Source organism: Convolutriloba macropyga, chromosome 14 (assembly GCF_964194025.1).
Source record: "Convolutriloba macropyga chromosome 14, txConMacr16.3, whole genome shotgun sequence".
NCBI lineage: Eukaryota > Metazoa > Xenacoelomorpha > Acoela > Convolutidae > Convolutriloba > Convolutriloba macropyga.
The window spans coordinates 20,163,301-20,173,672 of record NC_134481.1 but is presented as its reverse complement, the minus strand read 5'-3'; the positions used below and the strand labels follow the sequence as shown (position 1 = coordinate 20,173,672).

Genomic DNA, 10,372 nt, shown 5'->3' with positions numbered 1-10,372 from the left:
TTGCACTCATATGTTTCCGCTGGATCCATTCATATTTTACGAAAAAGCAACCTTGTTTGCGAAGTAAAAAGGAAATGATAAGAACTACAATTTGTAAAGTTGGTGTCAGCTATTTTCGATTTCCTTATTTATTGTCCGACAACATTAAGTAAGCATTTTTCTTCTCTTCTATGCACGCACAAACCACTTTTTCATGCTCACTGCACAAAGCATTTATTACATAAATTTTACTTTTTTAGTAGATGAAACATTGACATTTTTCTCTATTTGGTATCAAATACAGTTGGCATTTATCAAAACAAACAGTTTTTAACTCATCTTTTTTGTTAAAAATATTTCACGTGTTTCAATAAAATAATACTCCATTTGCAGCTGATCCTGAGGTAAAGAAAAAAGGAAACTTAATTTTAGTTTTTGGTTTTATCCAGCTATGTTCTATTATGCATGTGGATAACTATGTTCAATATGTCACTTGGAATACTCCAATTGATTACAATTATTTTTTTAAGAATATTCGCGAACGCAGGTTATTGACAAGCTTTGTTTCATCAGGAATAAACTTTGACCGTTGAAATATAGAACGATGATATCATGCTTTTCCAGCAATTTGGTATAATTATTTGTTAAATTGTGTTCTACTGTGACCTTCAAATGCGATTCATTAGTTAAGATAGGACTTAATTTTTTCTTTGGTTTCTCTTTCTGTTAATTACAGACAGTGCATTTGGGAATTTTTTCTTCAAACCTTTAAAAGTATGTTCTGAATTTATTCAGGTAACAATAAGACGAAAACAAAAATATATTAAGAAGCTGTTTATAAATTATAACCGCAATCAGTAAATAATTTTTAAAAATAGTTAATTGTAATCTTATATTTCCGTATGACAACAGAAAACTAGTTTTGTATAGAGAAAATCTTCAATTTTTCGGTATTGAAATCAACGTTTCAGAAGTTCATGAAATAGGGAGGGATTTTCGTTACGTACCAAAATTGTAATGAAATCAAAACATTGATTCAAGTGACAAAATCAAATTCAGTTTTTACATACCACCTGAAATATATATCACTAAGTTTTCGAGCTCCGTATTTTGAGACGATAACAGCATCCAAACAATTTTTTGTTCGCAGCCTTGAATTTTTTCTTGACGTCTGAATTACTGGACGCATAAAGACACGGATTGATAAGGAACAGGAACCCATACAGAGTTTGTGATACCCAGAACCCAACAGTAATCAGTTCCGATACTCTACCAGTTATGAGAAGATACCACAAGCCGGCTGCGTTGAAGAGAGACGTCGGCAGGGCAAACACAATAAACGCCAAACCGACATAAAAGAACGTTATTGTAATCGTTTTGTGAATTTTTGGTTTTTGTTGTTTCTCATGTTTCGTTTTTCTCGTAGTTCGTTTCACTCTTGTTTCATTAATTTCATCACTTGAATAGGTTTTGGTCGTGGTTTTATTGTTGACGGTCTCTGTACTACCATAGCCATCCGTGTAGTGATCGTCGGAAACATCTGAAGAACTGGAATAATCGCTGGCTAAATTTAAGGATTCAACCGAGTTATCGTCGTCTGAATTTGAATCTGCGATACTTTCTCTTCTGGGCAGTGTGCTGAGTCTGCCCATTTTGTTCCCTTCTTTTTCTTTTAAAGCAACAGCAGTACTCATTTACCTAATGTTTGATTTGGTTTAGATTCTTCATAAGTTTTTTCTCAGAACTTGAAGAAACTCAACTCTAATTTGATGAAAATTGATCTCCTGGAAGCCCTCACTGGTCGAGATATCAGCGGCAAAAATACTCTTATATTGGGAGAATTATGGTTAAGGCGGGGCACCTAATTATATAATAAATGTCATTACGAAATTCATCCTCTAAAATTGACATAAATTTTCCAAAACTTCATCCAATCAATTTTTTTGATCAATAGATGTAGGATTTTTGGTGAAAGTGTTGATTAAGTGTGGCGATAACAAGTGGTGATTAAAAGTGGTGAAAATGATGATAAAATTGGAGCAAAACAATGCAGCTCAGCAAAAACCGTATAAAAATTTGCAGCAGGTAACTTTTTGCAAGGTACTCTTAATCTCATTGGAACAAAAAATTTAGGATAACTGGAAAGAGCTAGAACAATAAAAGTTGAAAGCTACTGCTAACTTGGAGACCTGAGATCCAAGTGCGAGAACGAGTGTGTTTTTACTTGGAATGAAAGGAAATCATGTGACTTGGAGTAAACGATGGGTTAATAAAGATGAAAATAAAAATTCAACCACTATGTGCATCGCAATGGTTTCAAAATGAAAAAAAAACCCAATTGATTTTTATTAAAACAAAATTTCTTCATTTTTGAATTCAAAAGGCAAATGGCTGGAATAAACTTACTCATTTAATGCTTATTAACAGAATTTTGTTTCTGAATGTCTAAGATCACTGTTAATAAAATAGAAAACTTTAGTTGTAGGCTAAATGTATGCAAAAACACTGTGAAACATAGTGACATAATTCGTGAACAAATGTGATGAGGTATTGTCACAATTGTTCAGGATTTGTAAAAGGCCAAATGTAAGTTTCACAGCGTATTGTTTGTTGCGTGCTTTCACTGGATTCACTGATTACTCTTAAAATTTGCACAAAAAAGTTTTCTAATTGCAAATCACTGAACTTTTCAACTTATTTCCCTTCACCGTGAAAACTCCTCAGCCAGTGAAATCTGCAAAACTTCTGCCAAACTTCTGTCATCATAAATTGTAAAAAATATTAGATTTTTCAATTTTCCGAAAACATTTATAATGTTCTTTAATAAAAAGAAGCTTTTCTATTTGAACAAAACTTCGCCAGAACAAAGGGCCCTGATAAAAAATTTACCGACAAAAACCAATGTTAATAGTGAACTATTTGCAGACAAAAGGGTCCCAATGACAATAGACCAAAAAAGCCGAAAGCTCAAGTTTGCAAAGTTTTATGCTGAACTCAGTGAGCGTGTTAGATATTCTTGTGTCTTTGTGTCTTTCTGAGATTGAACAGCTTCTTTGCTCGACTAGTTTAAGGAAAAATTGAATTCGAGAAACTTATTGTTGTTGTTATTATAATGCAAGTGGCAGCTTTGTACAAAAATCTGACAAATAAGTTGTTTACTTGCATTTTTGCTGCTGAAAACAGCCAATTTGAGGCTAGTGGCTAAAACTTCAAAGTCAAATTCCCTTTATGACCTTGGAAAAGCCAATATGTTTTTTTCTCCCATTTTATTCTCATGAACGCCTGTTTTCATTTTTAATTAATGAATTTTCAAATTTATAAATTTGGCAAAAGCTCGAAAGCTGACAAATATATGAGGACTGCTTAAATAACAAGAAAGAAAATTGCCTGACCCAATTGTTCCAAAGTTTTTCGCCTCTCTTCGAGTGAAAAATCTGTCTCTTGAATTGAAATCTTCCCGTGACCTTCAGTGTCGTGATCAAACATCTCTCCAATCAACTTCAGAAACCGATGAAAAACTCCAATCTTCACTTTGTGTTTGTATCGATGTGAAATCTTTTTGTACACGAAGCACATCAAAAATGCGTTAAAAATGACTAAAGTTAGTTGACATTGCGGCCAAATGTAAAACACAAACACTTTCACGCTCATTATATGTTGATCTTTTTGGTCGATTTCCTCTCTATCGCATACCCATATTGCATTTTGGCCTGGGTAACTAAAAGGCTCATTTAGTGGGTGACAAACAGTTTTACGATATTCTACAATGTTATGGCCGACAAACAGAACATAAGTGAAAGTCGCAAAAACTAGCACAGTAAGCAAAGATATTGCTATGAAAATCATCAAAGTTCTTTGCTTGTCAAACATTTTTTTATACTGAAATGGTCTGCGAACGGCAAAATATCGATTCAGTGTCATAATAATTAGCATGATTAAGGAAAAGAAAATAGATATCTGAAACACGAATGCACCCCGAAACATTCTTTTATACCCAAGAAGATAAAACGGAATGCACATTTCGATTCCCTGCACCGATTCTGCGAGTAAATTAGGCATGATCAAATAATCAGACGAAAACTTCTTCTTTTTCGACGCAAAAATCACTAATACAAAAAAGTTGGTGATAAATACCGAAAACCCGAGAAATAACTTGAGCGGGTAAACTATGTAAAATATGATGTCATGAGTCGGTTCAGTCATTTTACAATTTCTGAAGGAAAGATGAAAAGATTGAAAAGTCAAAGTAATTTGTAATTTTGTCAGTTTACAAAGCAGTCGCGCAAAGGTATGGTGTTAGGATGGTTTTGTATTTGCATACGATGTTTGCTTGATGATACGAATTTAGGATTGACTTATAGTGACAGTCTGCTCTTGGTCCCGAAAATGTCTTTCTAAGCAGTCTTCCAGATTTGTAGCGGGGCAGATTATGCTGATCAGTGTTTGATTTGTGAGATATTCACCTGGTTGCGTATGTAGCAAGTGTACGTACTCAAGTAGAAAGGGCCGAAGTTCAGATTTATGATCATTTCTTCAAGTCACCCCCCCCCCTCATCCCCCGTTTGCAGTACCTAGAGTAAGACTACTCCCCCTTCCCCTCAGTAGAAATCAACGATGTCGTGAACTGATTAAAATATTTTGAACAGACAAAGACTCTTAGAGGTTATGCTACGAACTTGCAGCCCCTAGTTATAATCTAGTAACATCACTTCACGACAAGCGCTCTGAATATTGATATTGGACCGAAAGTAAGAAAATCAGACCCTCATTTGAGCGCCATTTTACTGATATCAATATTTGACTAATTCTGTCAGATACTAAAGACATGTTCAGAAATACAATGAAATGCCATCTTCTTCGAAATAAAGATAAGAACTCAAAAATTTATTTGCAAAATTGGTTGATTGATGATGCGATGAATTAACTGCAGTACATTGTTTAGCCTGTAGAGGTGCAGGTACCGCTGCTTAGCCTGGGTCATAGGCCTCCCCTGTTGAAATTTTGTCAAAAAACATAATAAATGGTCGTTTTTGATGGGCATTTTAGGGAAAAACGGTAAAAGCTCATGTTTTTTGCCCGGATTGAGCGTTTTTGATCGGTTTTTCGACATAGGAAGTGGGAAGTGATAGTTTTTAAGTGTTTGTTTATTGTCATGGCCGTTTTTGAGCGTTTTTAAACTAAGAAATCACCATTTCTGACTGTTATTTTTTAGGAAAGGATGGTTTTTGAGCGTTTTTTTAGGAAGGGACAGTTTCTGAGCGTTTTTTAACTTAAGAAATGAATGTTCTTAATTGTTTTTTCTCGCAGTTCAACATTTTTAGCCATTAATTTTTAGGGGATAAATAGTGAGCGTTTTTTAGGGGAATGACCGTTTTCGAGCGTTTCTTGGACCCAAGAAATAACCTTTAAAAATTATACAGAGATTTTAAAACTTTTGACAGAGATTTTTGGGAGCAAAACTTGACAAAGAAGAAAGTTCTTTTTCTTAGAGCAGTAATGTCTCAAATTTTTTCAATTTAAAAACCAAATAGTTTATGAAGCCTCCAAAACTACCGGCCAAAAACAATCAAATTCAATCGAAAACAGTTGCTTCCCACAATATTTTGACTTAGGTGAAACCTCTGTGAGGGCCTACTAAACAAAGGCTATACATATTATGTGTACGGATCATCCAAAAGCTATTTTTTTATTTTGGTTGCCATCCTTATGTGGTCGACAGATATTGAAATCAAGAATCTAGGATGGAGGTCCATCCTATTCAAAGATCAACAAGTGTGCTTTGAATTAGTCACTGAGAGAAAATAAAACAGAGGGAGGTTAACTTTCAGTAACTTTCAAAAATTAATTCTCTTATATGCAAAACAAGGGTTATAGCAAGCTTCAATAAAATCAATTTTGAAGTTGTCTTGGCGTTAAAACGTTTTAATTATTAAAATGATAAAAGATGACACAAGTATTAGTCTTCCCGTCTCTACTTAAATATTAAATCTCATATCGTCAAAAGTATGTTACTGAATGAAACAAATTGGTGTCTCTATGATTGAGAACTATACCAGGTTCTCAATGCAATTAAAAAAAACACTTGATAACCCAATGTAAGTGAAACAAGATTGAAGATGGCTCGAAGTGATTGTCGGTTTTCAACCCAAAACAAAACGAGAAGATTATTAACCGCTTGAAGATAGCACTATGCCCTTACCCATCAGATACATAGTGTTTTTGCGCAACATGGAAAATCTACTCGGTTAAACCGTCAATACCATTTGTGCTAACATAGCATGTCAAGTCCTCCACGGGTAGGCAAGGCTACCTTCAGAGAGGTTTCACTTATTCGTCTTCTGGAAGGAGCGAGGCCAGTTAGTGCTGTGAGCAATAACTGGTCGTGGTGATGTCTACTGTTGTCTCTGCCGGCCTCCAGGTTTTTCTACCTGGCTTAGCACACTTACTGATTGGTTGATCGTTATATATTTTGGTTGTCCAACTAAAGTTTAAATAGGTAACACAAGATATATTTAAGGGACTAGGTTTCCCATCGGAAAATGAAGTGAAGTTATTAAACGTCTATAAACCTATAGAATATACTTGTAATATCTGTAAAACTGATCACTTAATTCCTAGACACTGTTTACTATAAACTTAAAAATGTAATTACCAATCACCTATTGAACTCAAACAAAATTTCAAGAAATTGATTTTGCTGTGATAAAATAGGAGGTGCAGGATCGGCTGCCTATCCTGGGTCATAGACCTATACATATAATGTGCATGGACCATTCAAAAGCTATGTTATTACGTTAAAAACAACGGCAATTGTTTATTCAATCTTTCCTCTTCATATCCATCTTTTCAAGCATGTGATGATCCACACTGGCCAAACAAGTACAATATATATCTGTATAGTTTTGGCGTTCAAACAGTGAAAGCATGAGATTGTAATTACCTCCCTGGATAAGAATAAAAAACTTAGAGCCATGGAATCCATCGGAAGATATTAGAAGATATTAGAAACCATCACAAGATTGGGTTGCCACCAATTTATTTGAGCACGAGGATGAAATCAATTCAAAGCCTCTATAAATAGGTAATCCTAATTGACTAAAACGGGGCCCCAAAGCTTTGTTTTTCGCACGTTCTACTTCTTTTGAGCCCTATTCATTTAACCCCCTATTTTTAACCCCGATTTATTCACCCCTCTATCTATTAACCCCTCTATCATTTCACCCTTCTATTATTTCATCCCGCAACTTAGCAGTAGACATTAAAGGCATGTTTTGTCATAATTAAGTGGATGAATTAATCCCACGTTCGGTTGTGATAGTTTCATATCAAGTCCCACGGGCAACTGAGGCATGGCCATGGCCCGTGAGGCGATGGCCTTATAATTATATTGCTAATTTAATTATCCTTATTTTATAGAAAGATTAAAACCGGGGTTAATTGATACAGGGGTGAATAAATCGGGGTTAAATAATAGGGGTGTTAAATGAGTATGTGAAATCATATGTTAACTTTAAGAAATGAAAATGTTCAGCACTTTGACTTTTTTCAAATAATTCGAAGCTACATTGTAGATGAATACCGCATTGACTTTGCCTCAATAATTAACGAATTTTGGAAACGAAAAAAATCAGAGTAACGTACTGGGCTCTTTGTGAAAAATATAGTTGCTCTTCGACTAAATCAGCCCGTACATGAAGTAGATCCTAATTCACTTAACATCTTTGTGGCTGGTGTCTAGCGGAGACGGGCAAAGGTAGTTCCAGGTAATACGACGCGTTTAAGTATAAATATACACATGCTAGGAACAAATGAAATAATGAACATGCGGAATGCAAGCAAAAATGAGGTCTAAATAACAAACTAATTCTAGGAATCAGTTTCAAAGATTACCAATCATCTAGTGTTAAATGACACTAAGTTTCAAAATGTTTCCAACAACTATTTAATGGTTGTGATAAATCTAAGCAACTAATTTTGTTTACTATTATTACTGAAAACAAGTTTTAATCCACAAGAAATTGAGAAGCATTCAGAGAAAGGAAGAAATTAGCTAAATTTCTAATATAGATTAACCAAGATTTATAGCTACCGAGATACACCTATTTCAATATAAGTGCTACTAAACAACAGAATTAATCGAGATCAGTTAACCCGTTTTTTGTCAGTACACGGCTAACACAAGTTGTATACCAAAAGTTGTCTATTTATTGGACTCAAACTTATCGCAAAAGTTTTAAGGAGGGTCATTTGTAACTTTGATATCATTAGTAACTAATTTTTACTGTAAGCGTTTCATTTCGTGGTTGATATTTTGAAAGCAGATATGAAACTTACTCCTTATCAGAAATAGTATTCACTTATTCAACAATTCTCATCACTTTAAATTGCCTCGCCATCAGTAATCTTATGCAGTGATACTTATTTTCCTATTGAACTCAAACAAAATTTCAAGAAATTGATTGTTGCTGTGATAAAATAAGAGGTGCAGGATCGGCTGCCTATCCTGGGTCATAGACCTATACATATAATGTGCATGGACCATTCAAAAGCTATGTTATTACGTTAAAAACAAGGGCAATTGTTTATTCAATCTTTCCTCTTCATATCCATCTTTTCAAGCATGTGATGATCCACACTGGCCAAACAAGTACAATATATATCTGTATAGTTTTGGGGTTCAAACAGTGAAAGCATGAGATTGCAACTACCTCCCTGGTAAGAATAAAAAACTTAGAGACTTTGACTTTTTTCAAATAATTCGAAGCTACATTTTGAAGATGAATACCGCATTGACTTTGCCTCAATAATTAACGAATTTGGAAACGAAAAAAAAATCAGAGTAACGTACTGGGTTCTTTGTGAAAAATATAGTTGCTCTTCGACTCAATCAGCCCGTACATGAAGTAGATTCTTTTCACTTAACTACTTTGTGGCTGATGACTAGCGGAGACTGGCAAAGGTTGTTCCTGGTATTACGACGCGTTTTAGGGTGAAGACACACATGCTTAGAACAAATGAAATAATGAACAGGCGCAAGGCTGCGAAAATGAAGGCTAAATTACAAACTAATTCTAGGAATCAGATTCAAAGACATGCCCATTACCGTACGAGAAATTGGTGAGGCAAAGAATAGGCTACGCAAAAGCAGAATTTCTCTGATATTTGGGATATATACATGCTTTGCCCACTTTTAATTGCCCACTTCTCAGATATCAGATGTCTCAACTAATTAAAACGGTTGTCCTCTTGCAGTGGTTAGTGAGAATTATATATGATCTTTCTATGGTTATAAAGAACAATATATGACTTTTATGATTAGTAACAACCATATATTACCATGTCCAAAATATCTCTGCTAGTTAAAGTATTTTCTTCCCGGGGTGACCACCATAAGTCAATCTTAGGTACCATATCAAAGTCATGTATGGTGATTATACCATATCAAAGACCATACAAAAACACAACAAGGTCTCAAATGACGTCTTTTGGATCGCATATTCAGCACAAAGTGACGAAAATTGATTTTCTTTTGAATAAATAAAAAAACTTTTTCAAGGGGACTTAGATTCCATAACCAAGACCAAAGAAATTTATGGCCCATAGAAAACCATAAAAATAAAAAACTTTTGCCTCAAACACTAACAGAAACGGCAAAAAATAGACAAAAAACCGTTTTAGAATCGTTTTCAAAAAAAAATTAAGGTGTCTTAGACTCCATATCCAAGACCATAGAAATCTATGGCCCATAGAAGACCATAAACATGAACATTTTTTGACAAAAAAACCTGAAATGTTGCCAAAAACGGCAAAAAAGGACAACAAATTGTTTTAGAAACAGTTTCAAAAAACAAAAAAATTTGGAAATACTATATCCAAACGATACAATTTACCATTTGTGATAATGGAGTGAAAAGCATTCATTAAGTTGCAGTTTTAAAATTTTTGGCTGAATCTTCGAAACCATTTCCACGATCATATATGGTGTCTTAGATGCCATATCAAAGACCATTATGGTTTCCTAGATACCATATCCAAGGTCATACAATTTAGCATTTGTGATAATGGTGTGAAAAGCATTCATTAGGTTGCAGTTTTGAATTTTTTTGGCTGAATCTTAGAAACCATTCCAAGATCATTTTATGCTGTCTTAGACACCATATCGAAGACCATAATAATTTCCTAGATACCATATACAAGATCATAAAAAGTTCGAACTGTGAGAAAATCATCACTAAACGTGCTGCTCTGCTGAAACTACCTTTTATATGTAAAATCTAAGAAACCATACCCAAGATAATATATGGCATCACAGAATTCATAGTAAGATCATACAATAAATTTTGCCTTGCCTTGGATGGAACCATATTTGGTATCTAAGAAGGGTCATCCCGGG

At 34.4% G+C, this 10,372-nt stretch overlaps 1 long non-coding RNA gene across 1 annotated transcript; it reads right to left on the bottom strand.

Moving 5' to 3' along the window:
• Positions 1-784: 784 nt before the first annotated feature.
• LOC142352839 (uncharacterized) lies at positions 785-4,373 on the bottom strand. Its single transcript, XR_012761012.1, has 2 exons — positions 3,372-4,373; positions 785-1,648 (listed from the first exon to the last, which is right to left on the bottom strand). It is a non-coding gene; the product is annotated as an uncharacterized LOC142352839 (long non-coding RNA).
• Between the last annotated feature and the right edge of the window lie 5,999 nt (positions 4,374-10,372).